At 46.9% G+C, this 16,904-nt stretch overlaps 1 long non-coding RNA gene across 1 annotated transcript in view; it reads left to right on the top strand.

Moving 5' to 3' along the window:
* The window catches only part of LOC125758788 (uncharacterized), a 100,735-nt gene extending 84,477 nt beyond the window's left edge, over nucleotides 1–16,258 (top strand). Inside the window, exon 3 of the long non-coding RNA XR_007416415.1 lies at nucleotides 16,148–16,258. This is a non-coding gene — a long non-coding RNA (uncharacterized LOC125758788). The remainder of the gene's footprint in view (nucleotides 1–16,147) is intronic.
* Nucleotides 16,259–16,904: the final 646 nt, after the last annotated feature.

Here is a 16,904-nt window from a genome sequence, read left to right as displayed (position 1 = left end):
CGTGGCGCGTGCAATGTATTCAATATTATGGCTTCTAGTACTTTCCTTCCCTCAGACGACTGGTACATTATGATGAACTTCAAAATGATATGAATGAACAAATATTAGGAAGAAATTGCTACTGATTAATACCATTTAGCTGATTTAGAACATGCAAACTACAAATTCTGAGCTTTAGTGTTCGCACAGTGTAGTTTCAGGGCGGTGTAAGAAGCAAATCAGAGAACTTAGCTTAAAAAACGCTGCATGGGCATGCCCTTCGTTCGTCGTTATATATTATATAGGAGCAGGCAAATGACGCGTGCTACGCATTCAACATAGCAATATCTTTTTGGCCTTCGTTTGTTTCACCACTGCACTGCGGCGCCGGTCTTGTGCTCTCCTAATTTTTTTAGCTTAAACGTATTGCGCATACACTATCATTTCACCCATTAAACGTACTGAAACCGTCTTTGTGATGTTATGCAGTGACACTCGTTTCTTTTTACGTGTTTTATAAGATTGCATCGATCTACGTTACCACAATCGGCTTTTTCGTGGTAATCTGAGTTCACTAAAACGAAGGCCAGTTCGTATTTGTAGTAAGAATGTGCAAATGCCCTCTTTCGAAGTATACGAATGTCTCTGTACTCCAATGATATTTTCGCACTGTCTCTGTGATCTGCCAGCCATTTGTCAAACGACGATGTTATATTGTGAAGTCATCGTGACGTCATAACTTTTGGTGATCAGTGACCTATTTATGACATTCCCTTTCTTGAGTCCTGTTTATTTACCGTACCATAGTAAGAGAAAATATGCCATAAAAAGAAGCCCGTTTTGCCACTTTAATCAAGCTAACAGTCTAACGGCATTCGTGACGGCGCGTTAGAGTGAAGTCGTGGGGTTTTCGGTACGCCTTCGGCTCACATATATGTACTTAGGTATTACGTGAATTTTGACTGGGCATTCATGCTCACTTTTTTGCGTCATTTCTGCTGACACCACCGTCACGCGACATTTTATTTATTTATTTATTTATTTATTTATTTATTTATTTATTTATTTATTTATTAATACTGTAAGCCGAAGGCTGATACAGGAGTGGGCATACAAAATAGTACTGCCAAAGCATCCATTTCAAAGAAGACGGATGAGATCAAGAACGACACAGGAGCAATTAAATACAATAGACAAGCTCTGTCAAAAAATAGTAAAAATAAAATAAAAAATAAAAGAAGTCAGCATCCACATTGGGCACCTAATTAAAAGCCACGTTAAACAAAAATGACAAATAAGCGACGCAGTGAGCCACATTCGCGCACGCGTATACACTCAATAACATGTCTTCGTAAACATTAAACAGCATGTGCAAAAAAAATGAGCATAAAAAAAAGCTGCAGCACAGTACAAGGACAGAAAACGCGTAGATAGCATGCTACACATCGTACTCATGGTTGCGATAACGACTCAAGGTGCAACTCGAGTGCCGATACAAAAGCAGCCACAGATTGCGAACAAACAATATCAGTTGGAAGTGAATTCCATAGTTCTATTGTTGAGGGCCATAAAGAGCATTTCAATGTGTTACAACGGGAAATAATTGGCCTAATACATTTGACATGGTTGGTTTTACTAGACCGACGTCCGGGCGGCCCCAAGTAGTCGGACTTGGTTAGCTTTGTCAGGTCGTGATAAATTAGATAAATAAATTTCAAACAAGCTATCTTCCTCCGACAAGCGAACGTAGGTATAGCAGATTCGATGCGAAGCGCGGTTACGCTGTCATGTCTGGAATATTTTGTCTATATAAACCTGATGGCCCGGTTCTGAATCTTTTCTAACGCGAGGCACAAATATTTTCGATACGGGTTCCATACTATGCGGCCGTACTCCAATATAGACCTGAGCAGAGTTTTATAAGCGGTTAATTTCACCGAGGGGGAAGCCGTAGCTAGCTTTCTTCTTATAAATGCAAGTTGTTTAAACGCTTTAGCGCGAACATTACTTATATGTAGGTCTCACTTGAGCGATTTTGTTATCGTAATACCTAGGTACTTAACCGAGTCAACTCGTTCCACGCGATCGTTCATTAGTGTGTATGTGAAGTTTAAAGGTTCTTTTTTACGAGTGACGGTCACGTACATGGTTTTCTTTGTGTTAATTTGCATGCCCCATTTCTCGCACCAAGTGCTGATATTTTCTAAGCAATTATTAAGTTTTATCTGATCATCGACTGTCCTAGCAGATGTGTAAATGACGCAGTCATCTGCGAAGAGCCTTATTTTTACCCCGGGTTCCATACATGAGTAGATATCATTTATGTACACTAAAAATAGAGTTGGCCCCAAAACTGATCCTTGTGGGACCCCTGAAAAAACGCAAGATGGTTTGATTTTGCATTATTTACATAAACGAACTGGGAACAGTTGCACAGGTAGGCTTCAATCCATGAGACGACTTTGGAGTTAATTCCTAGTTATTTAAGTTTGTTAATTAATAAAGTGTGTGGGACGCGATCGAAAGCCTTAGAAAAATCTATAAAAATCGCGTCAGCTTGCAGTCCTGAATCGATTGTAACCGCAAAGTCATGTATTATTTCTGCAAGTTGAGTGGTGGTTGACAGTCCTTGTCTGAAGCCATGTTGCATAGAATATAATAAGTTATTTTCCTCTAGGTATGCCATTAGCGCCTTATTAATTATGTGCTCCATTAACTTGCAACATGTGCTGGTCAGGAATATTGGCCTGTATGTGTCTAGAAGGTGCTTGTTTCTACCTTTGTGAATTGGTACTACCTTATAACCACTAGATCACCGTGGCGGGTAATATGGCCGAATTCGGCGGTATCCCCAATAGCACCCCCGGAACGAGCGTAATCGGACATTCATTCCTGGTGATCTTGAGTTTTGGTTGGATTTGGTTGGATATTTGCACGGTATTAGTAATGGACACCATTTTATTATGCCAGTTCCACTCTTCTGTTTCTTTTTTGTTTTTGGAGGGCCCATACCAATATTTTCCAAGCTAAATGAATAACAGATGGAAGTTCTGGATGTTCCGGCGCGCCGCCGTTTAATGTTAACTTTGCTACTCTATGGAGGAGACACTGAGAGAAACCCAGGGCCTTCTAGCCTACAGAGAGAACGGTTACTTGAAGGAGCCAGTACAATTTTTTTTTGCAAATTCTCAGCAATCGAGGGTGACCAAACACAAACCAATGCTGATTTAGCGGAACTGAAAGCACACCTGGCTTCGTTAGGAAAAAAATTGGCCACGTATCTACGTGCTTCGCTGCAAATGTCGTCTAAAGACGATAGAAGAGGCACTGCGTGAGATACGAACTCCATCTGGCAATACGTCGGGAAACGTGAATGCTCTGTTGCGGGCTGGTAGTCCCGGCGCAGCAGCAGGCGAAGACCGGCGGTGACCAACGCGACCGGCGGGGACGCCAGCCAGCCCGAAAAGGCGGTTTGGCGCGAAGCGCCGAAGCAGAAAAAACGTCCGCACTCAACGAGTACTCTCCACACACTCTTTTATACTCATGTCGCCTGGGTAAAGCAGGAATGCCAGAGCGGCGCCCCATGGCATTCGTACATAGTGTGCCTCGATGTGCATCAAGGCACCCTATTCATACAGTAGAATACTGAACCGGAACCGAAACACAACAATTAGCTCGTGCAGAGGACACGGAGGAAGCCAAGTTTCGGCGCAGTCGCATTTTCAGCGAAGCTTAAGAAACTGGGGTCTCTAGAATTACGTATCTATGTATGTTCTATTAAAGGGACACACCGCCTAATACTTACCTAGTGATGTTGCACGTCAGATATGCGTAATGTTTGCTTTTTGATCAACAATGTACACAAGTATGAACCTAGTCAGCCGTTCACGATGGCTGGCCATTGGGCAAGTGGTTCAACTTTGGCCGAGTGGCTGAATCGAGGGACGTGCCGACAAACAGAAAGACAGACAGAAAGACAGACCAAAATTTCTGCGTTTAAGTTCCCCAAGAAAGACTATCGTCTTTAAAAAACGCCAGGCCTGCGCTGAAACAGCAGCACAGTCACAGCGAAAGCTGGAAGAGCGGTGTTTCTAGAGCCCGTTTTAAGCTCTCTTGGGGCGACAATGCAAGTACACTAGAAAGGTACCCACTACGCCATAAATCACAATTTTTCTGAAGTTGGGAAGCACCTACTAAGCCATTATTCGTCATTCTGCGGAGAAGCGAGGCACCAGCTACACATCTGTAAAGCATTATGTGCACTTTGTTGACGCGACGACTGATGACGATGAAGAATTATGGCTCAGCCCTTTGTAATGGGTTGGAAGCTTTAAACCGCCCACCAGTTATGTAATTTGCATTGGGTGACGCCTGGTCGCTATTTCCCTCTCCCGTCATGCTGTATAACATACGTTGACGTGGGAGAGAGACGGGGGGGGGAGGGCGAGAACTTCACTGAGATCCCAAGCAAATGGATCATGCGCTTATGGGCTTCCTTGGCAACCAATACAAGTTCACTTGCGAGGAACCCACTACGCTATAAATCATTGTAATTTTACTGAGACCCCGAGGAAGTGGCTCATGCGCTTATGGGCTTCCCTGGCAACCAATACAAGTGGACTTGCGAGGAACCCACTACGCTATAAATCATTGTCTGTTGATGTGGAAAATTTTATTCCTGTAAATTTTGTTTAAAGCGAAAAAATAATTTTTGATGTGCACAACCAACGTCACTGGTAGGCAGTACCAATGACTGTCTTTGCTGTAGAATGCGTGCTTGTTCTTGGTGATTTTTCGGCCTTGTCTGAGGGCCACGTCAGTTGCTCAAGCCAATTCTGGCAGTGTTCCTTCGCATCAGTGCATATATATATCGGAACCAGCTTACTTTTTTCCCTTCATAACTGGCCTTCTTGGCATTAGGAAAAGTCAGGCTGACGAACACAGCATGGGCATGAGTGTTTGGCAATGGCATCTATTTGCTGAATCTGCTTCATTTTTCTGCCGCAGATTCCTGAATCACATGGTTACTTGTTCTTGGGTGGTTGATACTAGCAGAAAAACAGTGCTTCATGGTTTACGAACACAAAAAGAAGGAAATTTTGGCTTCCAAAACGTGAATTTCACGTCTTTCAGGTCTTTTGCTTCCTGATGTGTTGTCCTCTGTTCACAGTTTTGACACCTTAATCGTTAATATCAAAGTACGCTACTTTGTCTTTCACACTAGCTTTCTCACTTGAATTTCATGATTTTTGGAGAAGGATGTATGACCAACGTGACGTGTAGAAAGAGTGGACGGTTTGAAGTGGTGCAGTTGTCGGGTCCCTTTGACAGCGATCACCATGGCGAATCTCAGAGCGAGCTTGGTTCTTTTTTGTTCAATTGTGGAATGTGGCACCCAAATTGCTATAATTCCCTTTACCTTGCTTTTGGCCCAAACAAACAAATCGTGTGGTGTCTGAATCTGACCACCATATAGCCTCTGTAGACTTGCCTTTGCTGCCAGACGTTTTATTGTGCCGCCGACATCATCACATGCGCTTTTGCCATGTGAAGTGGCAAAGAAGTTCCACTCTGCTGACAGGTTGTGGTCCTCCTCATGGTAGCAAAGGTTCAAAAAGTTCTTTTTGTTTTATATTGAGAGGAAGCTCCATCAGAAAAATAATGGATCTTTTTCACTTGTGGCAGATCTTGTTTCACCATCTCCAGTACTGCGCTCTAAAATGCGTGTACTGCGACTGTGTCATTCTCTGGACAGTCTGAAATGATGGCGAAACATCTCACAGAAACATCTCTACGGGTGCTTTGCTGTTCAATAAAATAGACAACTACAGGGTGCACTGTGGCCTGTGTGTTAACCCAGTGGTATGACTAAGGCGCGTTCTGAATTATAAAACTGTAATTCTAGGCAAAATCCATCACCACGACAGCTTCTTGAGGACTTAAGCTTGACTTAATTTCTCGGAAGTACCTGGACTGCTGCTTGCTAACGAAATGATGGGTCTTCAGTTGATTCAACATGTCTACAAATCTTTCAGAAAATTCTTCTTGTGTGAGGACAATGGTTTCGAGTGAGCAACTAACTCCGCTTATCCATTGCTGGACATGCATGTTGTCTCTGCTCTCGACAATAGGGGCGAGACATTGCTGAAGCAGTCACTGCAGAAGTTGTACCTGGGCAGGATGCGCACTTGCTAAACACGCAGTCTTCATTATTAAGTCCACATACCGTTGCAGCCAAGAGCTCTTCAGTCGTCTCTTTGAGGCCACTGGCACAAAGCATTAATTTAAAGTTTTGGTGACACATGTACACGCACACTGTGTGTGTGCCACTCCCACCAGCCAGGACACAGTGGCGAGGACGCAGAGAGGCGAATGTCGAGAACCCGCATTTTAAATTGTACGTCCTTTTCCATTCTTCATGCATCTCTTTGAGATTCATCAAAATTAGACGCTTCTGTTTGCGATGCAACGTGTCCTTTTTCCCTGGTAAGCAATATGTCACCGAATCATCCTCATAGAATTCCCTGATTGATGATTTTATTTCTTCGCTGATTGAGCGGCCATGTTTTTTTTCTCGTTTACCGAGAATCCCATCGCGAGCCTTGATCTTCAAGGCTTCGCGAACTTGTCTTTCCGATGCGCCGAAGAACTCCATGATTTTTTCACGAGACCAAGACTGGGGGGCCAAAGTAAGGTACTGAAGCTTTTTTTCTCGGCTTTGTTCTTGCGAAAACTTCTCTTTGAGGTCTTGCATCAAGGTCACGTAATCACTGAAAACAAGGCCATGGTCCTCGTGCCTGTCACAGGTAGATGACTGACCAATTTCTGGCAATCGGCGTCCTCTTTGTAATTTCTGGCCAGGTTCCCTTTCCACGCTTCCGTTGCCCATGCTGCACCAGTTTCTTTCGCTACCAGTAGCTACGTCTAAGAACTCTTCTTCTGTTTCAGCAGCTGACCGTGCAGGCGCGCCTTCACTTCGTGTGAACAGTGCAGCGAATTCTTGTTCAGTGTGCTCATTCTTTTGAGCAATATATAACTAACGCCTGCATGCTTCACAAATTCGACTTCCCGGAACAAGGTCAAGAGAAGGATGGGCATCAGCAAGGGCTATTGTGATGACTGTCGACCCATGACATTGCTTTGTATGTCGAAGAAATGGGTCCGAACACAGCTTTGAAGCGATTTGCGAAGCGTATCGGCGAAGAGAAAGTTCCTTGTGGTGTTCACAAATCATCGCACCTTCATGCAAACTAAGCTTCGAGCGCAGTAGGAGGAGACGCTGATCTGTGTCACTCAAGGTGCTAACAGTTGTCAGTTGGCGCCGCCTGCAGTAGTACGTCTTGTGGCAGTTTCTTGGCCCGAAAGTGCATGGCTGAAGTTCGTTTCCTGAAAAACGGTTCCAAGCGTGTGTCTCAATATCTAGCAATAACCGTATATGACTCCAATTTGATTCTCCAGGTACCGGCGTGAAATATACCACACTGTAAACATATACCACACTGTAAATGAAAATGTAAGCAAACATTAGTAACCTCGCAAATTCTGCCTACTCTTTATACATAGGATGCATCTTTCAGGATGATGCAAAATATGAAGAACACAGCGAATTGTGATTCATACAAGCAATCTTGCTAAATTGTGGTGCCCCTATAAATTACTAGTTAATTCTAGGATCAGTTTCTTACCTTTAAATTCCGAGGGTGGAGATTCAGGGAGGCTTTCTACAGGAGTTTGGATTTCGTCATCCATTCTCAAGTTGTCGCACCAAGTCCTGTCCGCTACTACAGCATATCGGGCATCTTTAAGCTCGAACTCTGCTTACAATAATATTAGCAGCCCGACGAATACCTCGCCTGCTGTCTTCTCTGACTGTCGACTCGCCAGTTGCAGAAAATTCGCTGAGCTGCCAAATGCGAAAACAGACGTATAATCGAAAAAAAAAAACAAAAAGGCACCCAAAACGAGGACAAGACATTTTTTTCTCTACAATACAAAAGCGAATGAAAAATGTCTTGAAATTTTCAAATTAAATTTACATACTTGCTGCCGTCTGCTTTTCAGCAGACGACGAGAAACGTAGGAGATGAGCAGACGACGAGGAGACTGGCAGCCGCGTGTGTACACAGTTTGCCAATGCCTACCAGTGACGTTGGTTGTGCACATCAAAAATTATTTTTTCGCTTTAAACAAAATTTACAGGAATAAAATTTTCCACATCAACAGACAAGACATGGGAGCATATAATGAACTATCTTGTGTATTTTTAGCACGAGGGCCTCAAGGCTTAATTTGCGATTGAATCTCCCCCAAAAGTCATTGTTTGTCAACTTTGGAAGCATTTTTCTGAATAAACATTGGTTTACATAAGTTTAAAATATTTTTAGCACATATTATATGTATTGGTAAACGAGCAAAAAAATTTTGCTGCTGAAACGTCGCCGTCTTTTTTACAAAAATTGTCTGAATTTGCATTTTTTCTTGCTTCTTTGCTAAGCCTATTTAGGCCGCCAAATGAATATATGGTTTTCCTTGTGACGTCACGTGAAAGTACAATGACAACAGAATACTTTAAAACCCATTGTGCCATTGTACCCAATTTCAAGGTTGAATACGCATAATTTATTCCCACCTAACTTTTCGTTTTTGCCGGCAGATTCGAAGGGTGGTCACGTGACCACATAATTTTTTGGACAAAAATACTTTAGTAAAATCACTCTCGTACAGTTACCTATCAGCTCAATTTTTTTCAATAGAATCGCTGATGGTCGAATTTTGTGCTGGGACGTTTCACTTGGAATGACCCTATTAAGAGCAGGGGCCAGAGAGTATTAGTGACACGTCTATACATTGTACGGCAACGAGTTCAGACTAGTCAGGTCGATGATTGATTAGCTATGCTACGGCTGCGCGCGTGCGCTTTGGGTGATCTGTCTTTTCCGTGGTTTTCTTTCCTAAATAAAGCCAGTTGATGTTTAGCGCTTGCCCTGTGCACTGTCTTCTTCTCTGCCTCTCCTCATCTCAGCTAGTTCGTTCTTTTTCTTCCTGTTTACGCTAAAAATATGACGACTACAATGAGAAAGCTTTTCCGAGCGGTAGACAGTCCCTGTAAGTATAAAATAATAAAATCCCTTTTCAAACAAATGTTTACGGCCGTAAAATTCGATAAGGATTATCTGCTATCTATGGTTTTATGCATTCTTTGCAGGAAACTCACCATGAACGGTCTGGTTGGAATGAACGCCCTTGTGTGGGCCGCCGTCGCATTGGGTACTATGGCTCACTCGAAACAACGTTTCTTTATTTATATGCGATAGCATTTACATGATATTCCGGCAAACGTCCTGCACTGGAAAACTCCCGCAACGCAGTGATATACATAAAGTTGAGAATATATTTCTTTTCCCTCTTAATAGAATAACGTGGAAGAACATGACTTACAGAAAAAAATCAATGCCTTCTACATGAAATGTTGAGGTGAAAGCCTCAGATGCCTCATAAACGTGAAAAGTTACGGTCGAAGTCGGTGTCCTGCGGCGTCAGGGCCAACATGACAAAAAATAACCCTCATGTGATTACGTCACTATACGTCGTCATCGTGACATCACAGATCATCAAAGTTGTCTCGCCATCATGACTTCACATGACGACGCCATCACGTGACTACCTAGCTACGTCAAAGGTGGACCGATGACGGAGGCAGTGAAAAACCAGGTCAGGTGCCTCCGATCCTGGAGGCAGTGCAAAACCACGTTAGGTGCAGAAACCTTTCGGACGGTGGCAGGCCAGGATCATTGCATCAAAGAAGAAGAAAAAGATGTGGGAGTCTGAATGTGGGCGCAGGTTGGCCAGACGAACGACGTACGCTCCAAGAGGCACAGGGAAGTTTAATATGACACGAACAAGGATATGAGGCCAAATATGTAGACAACGAACATAAACATATCCTAGTAGCCTATTTAAAAGCCCTCAGTCACGCGCACTCACAGTCTGCGGGCGGCGCCCGAGCCAAGGACGGTAGGCCGGTCACAGGAGCTGGGGCGAGGCCCAGCTCAGAAGGCCGCGACGATGGCGAAGCCGGAACGGAGCCAGAACTTCATGCGCTCTCGTCGAGTTCGTCCTTTGTCTTCGCAGGCCAGCCCCTTCTTCGTCGCTCGAGCTGCGTTTCCGTGGCCCGCGCCTTTCTTCATCGGCCCCGCACGCCGATCACCATCACGGGGAGCCCGCGCACTTCAAGTTCGGCATAGCACGCCGAGCACCACACGACGCCGACGCTCGTTCACCGTCCTCTTACCACACTTCCCCCCAGTTCAAGATGAGCGAGGCGGCAAGACAAGGCAAGGGCGGATACACTCACAAAGCGTAACAAAGTGTCTAAATAAGTGAAAAGTCGATGCGGTTTTACACCACTCGTCCAGCACGTGGACAGAGTACTCTACACCATTGGACATTCGGCTCATATAGTCTGCACCGACATTATCAGAGCCTCGTATATAATCCACGCGGAAGTCATAGTCCATCAACGCTAAACTCCAACGGAGTATCCGTGTGTTTACTTGTCGAGCCGAGTTGATGTATCTGAGCGGTTGGTGGTCAGACTGCAAGATGAAAGGCCGACCATAGAGGTAGACATGGAACTTCTGGACACCCCACACAATGGCGAGGCATTCGCGTTCCATTGTCGAATATGCCGCTTCGCGTGGTAGAAGTTTCCTGCTGGCGTAGGACACTGGATGTAAGTGTCCGTTATGCTCTTGCAGCAGTACGGCCCCCAGACTTTTTGACGATGCGTCAGTGCGCAATACGAAGGGTTTCTCGAGATCGGGTGCTCCTAATATAGGGTGTTGTGATAGCATCCCCTTGAGTCTTTCAAATGCATTCTGGTGGATGTCCCTCCAGTCAAGTTTATTCGGGCATCCTTTCCGTGTGAGTTCTGTGAGAGGATTGGTGAGCTCTGCATAGTTTGGTACAAATTCCCGATAATAGCCAGTAAGGCCTAGAAAAGCACGGAGTTCTTTCTTAGTTTCCGGCCGCTTGGCAGACGCAATTTTCTGCGACGTTTCGTTCACTGGCTGTAGCATGGCTTGTCCTACAACATGGCCAATGAAACTTGTCGTCAGGAATCCTATCTCACTTTTCTTGGGCTTTACAGTGAGATTGGCGGCTCGTACGCGCTCGAATATTGGAAGTAAAGTCGCTAGGTGTTCCTCCCATGTTTTGGTGGCGACGAGAACATCGTCAAAATGGTAGTATACATGAGGGATGGCGCCAACAACCTCTCTCATTAGCCGATTAAATACGGCGGGTGCAGTCTTAATGCCGAACGGCATGAATCGGAACTGGTACAAGCCCGAATCGCATGCGAATGCTGTAAACTCTTTGGATCGGCATCGGTACCTGCCAGTATCCTTTCGTAAAGTCAAATTTCGAAAAATACTGACGTCCCGTGAGTAGTGCGAACATCATGTCGGGTCGCGGTATCGGCTCCGAATCCGGTACGACTACACTATTCAGCTGTCGACAGTCAATGCACAGGCGCATCGTACCGTCCTTTTTCTTGACGAAAACAATCAGTGCCTGATAAGAGATGTTGATTTTTCAATGATGCCTAAGCGCAACATCTCTTGGATCTCTTTTTCCACGGCTTCTTTAACTGCGAGTGGCATCAGATATTGCTTGACATGCATGGGTATATCCGTCGTTAGCTTGAGGCGGCACTGTAGCACATCGGTTTTTCCTGGCAAATCAGCGAATATGTCTTGATATGTTTCAAGCAACTCCTCTACTTGTTTCCGCTGGTTTTTAGTAAGGTTAGAGCCTACAGTCACGTCTCGCCAATTCTGCGTTTGCACGAGTGGGGCATGAAGTGAATTGTCCGCGTTGTCAGTTTCCATTTGGGTGACTGACGTCACAGCAGCAGCTGTCGTCGTGGACATGTCAGTGGCCTTCCGCAGCTCATACCTTTTGAGCATGTTGATGTGGAAGACAGTGGTTCTGTGACCAAGGTCGACAGCATAATCCAATGGGCTCTTCTTCTCTATCACAGTAAAAGGACCCTTCCATGTGATGATCAGTTTGTTGTGATCCGCGGGCAGCAGCACGAGAACTTTGTCCCCCACGCATAAGTCCCGTTTCTTCGCCTTGCGATCATAATAGCTCTTCTGGCGAACGTGTGCCTTCGCAAGGTCCTGAGACACAATTTCGCAGGTTTGTTGGAGTCGTTCCCGCAATTCTATGATATATTCGTAGGCCGACTTGGTCACGTCATCCAGCTTTGGGTTCGTCCACAGGTCTCTCAAAATCGTCATGGGACCACGAACGTACCGGCCGTAGAGTAACTCGAACGGCGAGTACCCAGTACTCTTTTGTGGCACCTATCGATAAGCGAAGAGAAGGGGCCCGAGGTAGCGGTCCCAATTCTTCGGGCACTCCTGACACATTCGTCTGAGCATGCGTTTCAACGTGCAGTTGAATCGCTCCACCAGCCAATTGGCCATCGGATGATATGGGGTTGTCGGTAATTGCCTAATTGATAGTAGTCGGCTGAACACCTTCATTACCGACGACATGAAGCTTGTCCCGCGGTCACTTACTATTTCGCGCGGTAATCCCACTCGAGACAGCATTTCCATTAGTCCTTCTGCCACGATCTTGCTTTCCACTGAAGGCAGTGCAATGGCGTCTGGATACCTCGTCGCAAAGTCCACCCTGGTTAGGATGTACCTGTTGTCCTTGGACGAGGTCGGTGACAAAGGGCCGACGATGTCGATGCCCACGCGAGAAAACGGAGTCTCAATGACAGGCATGGTACCAAGCGGAGCTCGACCGACGAAATGGCGCGGGACAGGCCGCTGACAGATGTCGCAGGACTTCACAAACCTCTTGGTTTCCGATCGAACTCCTGGCCAGTAAAATTCGGCAAGGATGCGGTCAGTTGTTCGGGAGATCCCTCGATGACCGGCGAGGGTTCCTTCGTGGGCAAGCTTGAGCACCGTCTCTCGCAGCTGTCTCGGCACAACCAGTTGCTCGAGTTCCTTCTCTGACAGTAGCTTGTGCTTCCGATATAATATCCCATCGGCAAGAAAGTAGCGTGTTTCCCGATTATTTACAATTACCTTTTTACCAACGCTTTCGTAACAACGCCATAATGACGGGTCACTTCTTTGGTATTCCTCGAGAGTCGTTTTATCCATGGTTGTGACAGTGGCTTTAAGAACAGGTAAGCAGCATGTGGCGCGTGTCCCTTCTGCTGCTGCAGCGCTGTCAACGAGTGGATCTTGATCTTCGGTTGCACGAGGCGTGCAAGTTGTCTCTTCGGCCGCTGGTAGGTACCGTGAACCCTTCCCGACATCACCTTGCTTATCGTCCGCGATACTGTGCACGGGCGAGTTAGCGGGCCCGGTGACGACCTCCGGTCCGCTATCCTGCTGACTCCCACGACGCTGCTGAGAATTGTGCGAATATCCCTGCTTCGATGTTGCCTAACACGACATCATACAGCGGGTTCTTCATGCATTTAGCTCGCACGATACCGGTAAAGAATGGCGTGTCCAGATAGACTATTGCCTCTGGCAAGTAGTGCACGGTTCTATCGAGCAAGAAAACAGGGCTTGTGGTACCCGTAAACTTTTCTTCCGGGACAAGTCTTTCTCGTACTACTACGGTGTTGCATCCCGTATCTAGAAGAACAGATACTGCCTTGCCCTCGAGCAATCCTTTCGCCACACGTAGAGTTCCGACGTCAGCCGAAGTTGGGGTAGGTGTCGACGTGGTATTCACGACTGGAATAATCTCCCCATTCTGAACCACGACGTAGCCATCCTCTGGTTTCTCCGGTACAGCAGTGCCGCCTACTTCTTTGGGCGACAACATGCATGACGCCAGCCGCCTTGCCTGGGTTCTAGTTGCCTCCGCAGACGAACCGTTCTTGCCACTCGACCAGCCTGTTGCTGACTGGTTAGTTCTCGTCCGAGACCAACATTCAGACGCTCGGTGTCCTGAATTATTGCACAGGAAACATAGACTCTGGCTCTTGAACTGCCGCTTCGCGGTCTCGGTTTTACGAGCATCTGCTGAGCTCTCCTTCATTAGCTTGTCCTTGCCCTAATTGAACAGATCTTGAGCTTCTAGGAAGCAATCAGCGTTCTGTGCTAACGAGTTCAACTTCTTGCAATTCCGCTCCTTCAGAAATACCCTAAGAGTGGGAGAGCATCCCTTCGTGAACTGTCCTGCAATCATTACGTCGCGAAGAGCGTCATACGTTTCCTCGACATTTGCAAGTTCCATTCAAGGGTCAAAATGACCTGCTATTCGAGAAGCATACTGCAGACCCGTCTCCTTATCCTCTGGATTCGCCTTACAAAATTTCTCGCGGTATCCTTCAGCGGTATACCGAAATCTTAACAGCAGTGTTGTCTTCACCTGATCATAGTCAGAGGCGGAAGCAGTGTCAAGTCGACTAATGACGGATAAAGCCTCCCCCGTCAGGCACAAGCTGAGCGATAAGGCCCATTTGCTCCGAGGCCATTCCTGAAACACCGCGACGCGCTCAAAACGGTGCAGATATGCGTCGAGGTCATCTCGCATCTCGTTGAAGGGTGGCAACAGCTTGTGCGGGCTACAGCTATCCATTACAGCTGGTGACGCTGCGTCGTCACTCACCGGCCGGCCACTTTCTCCCGCGTTCTAACTAGTCGCCTGCTCTTGTAGCTTCGGCTTCAGCTGCAGAACGCGCTGCTCGGCTTGTAGCCGTCTCTCCTCCAGTTCTATCCTCTCTCGCTGCTCGTTGCCGACTTGCACGCGAAGGTCCCTTTCAATAACGCGCTCCGCATCAACCCATTCCTGTAGTGCGGAACCTGTTAGACCCATGTCCTTTGCGATCGCGTGTGTCTCTCTATATCCATTGGTGCGCCTCGCCCGTCTGGCACACGGCAAGATGGTAAAGCCGATCCTGGCAGGCTCGCCAAAATTGTGGGGGTCTGAATGTGGGCGCAGGTTGGCCAGACGAACGACGTACGCTTCAAGAGACACAGGGAAGTTTAATATGACACGAACCAGGACATGAGACCAAACATGTACACAACGAACATAAACATATCCTAGTAGCATATTTGAAAGCCCTCAGTCACGCGCACTCACAGTCTGCGGGCGGCGGTATTGCGGTGCGGCGGCGGGTCCGAAGAATCGACGTGGTCGGGCTTGCGGCTAACCTTGGCACGGCCACGGCAGCACATCAGCACGGTGACGTAGCCAGGGTGTCGGAACAGCGCCGGTCGTGGCCCCGGCTCAGGAACAGCTCTGGCTGCCCCATGAGTAGCAACAGGCGAGGCTTCCAGGTTGGAGACTAGCACCGGGGCGTGGCCCAGGCTCGTGGACGGCACCCGCGTGTAAACCCGGTAGGAAGATCTGCCCGGGACGAAGCCCGAGCCAAGGACAGTAGGCCGGTCACAGGAGCCGGGGCGAGGCCCAGCTCAGGAGGCCGCGACGATGGCGAAGCCGGAACGGAGCCAGAACTTCATGCGCTCTCGTCGAGTTCGTCCTCTGTCTTCGCAGGTCAGCCCCTTCTTCGTCGCTCGAGCTGCGTTTCCGTGGCCCGCGCACCACGCGCGCCTTTCTTAATCGGCCCCGCACGCCGATCATCACCACGGGGAGCCCGCGCACTTCAAATTCGGCACCGCACGCCGAGCACCACACGACGCCGACGCTCGTTCACCGTCCTCCTACCACAAAAGAATATTGCTTGGGCAGTCGAGTCGTCTTAGGTGTACACATAAGGGACCATATGAATTTTTCGAGAACTGGCATGCCCATGTTTCCTACAGAATATTCCCTTAGACGCCTTTGACAACTTCATTCAGTGAAAGTAGGCTTAAGTGCCATGCGAAAGTCCGTGCTGTTTGTTACTGCGCAATGTCTGCTCAATGCAAAAAAATATATATATATATATTTGAGAACAAATATTCGGTGTCGCCATTATGTGAATCTGAGTTCATTTTGTGATTGCCACTAAATTTCGCCGCATAAGCGCTATGAAGGAACATTCAGTGCCGCCGTTGACGCCCATTTCTATGGTAACCAAGGTCAGATAACGAAATGTGTCAAACCACAAACTTAAATTTACTTCCTTTCTGTTTTGTAGCTGTGCTCATCAATGAGTCTGCTGCTCTTGCAGGCGGTATCGGAGGTACTGGAGGAATCGGCTTTCGCAAGAAGTGAAATGCTGTCCACCAACACATGCCTGTAGCGAGAAGGATAGATAACCTTCATCGCATCTATTAAAGGCATGCAAATGGAATTTAGTCATGCTGATCTTTTGTTTACGGTTACTCTTGCTTCTTTACGAATGTCAGAGTGATCCAAATTTTGTGACTTCTATGATGGAATGTATAGGTAGAACAAAACAGGCACTCCCCCAGAAGCGTAATATAGACAAGGCGACGTGCTCGATGGGTTGGTAAAGCCTATGTTGCAGCGCTGAATGCCGCAAAAAGACAAGTACGCAAGACGGAAGTAACAAACACCTTCTCGGGTAGAGCACAGAACAGCACACGAGAGAGAACATATGCGTCCTTGTGATTCCAAGAGAGAAATATCATAAACTGGATGGTTTAGCGTTGCAAAACTGAGACGAAATTGTCTTAAGTGATATTGCAGAACTGGGCTGGTTGTACTTTGTCAGAAGTGGGCTGGTTGTACTTTGTCGGTACAACCAGCCCACTTTAGGGAAAGAACAGTCGCTTAGGTGTGGAGGCCAGATAGGAAGAGAGCATCCGGAAGATGCTATCTTTATAGGGAAGCCAATGCCGCTTCCAACCTGCAGCGCCAAAAGGGCAGGGAAGCCCACGTGCTGTGCGATTCAAAGACGACACCCATCCAATGTCAGTGCAGTCTTGACCAACTATACCGACGTGCCTTGCTTTCTACTTCGT

This window comes from Rhipicephalus sanguineus, chromosome 6 (genome assembly GCF_013339695.2).
Source record: "Rhipicephalus sanguineus isolate Rsan-2018 chromosome 6, BIME_Rsan_1.4, whole genome shotgun sequence".
Lineage (NCBI taxonomy): Eukaryota > Metazoa > Arthropoda > Arachnida > Ixodida > Ixodidae > Rhipicephalus > Rhipicephalus sanguineus.
Note: the sequence above shows the minus strand (reverse complement) of the source record. Positions and strands in the feature narration are given on the sequence as shown.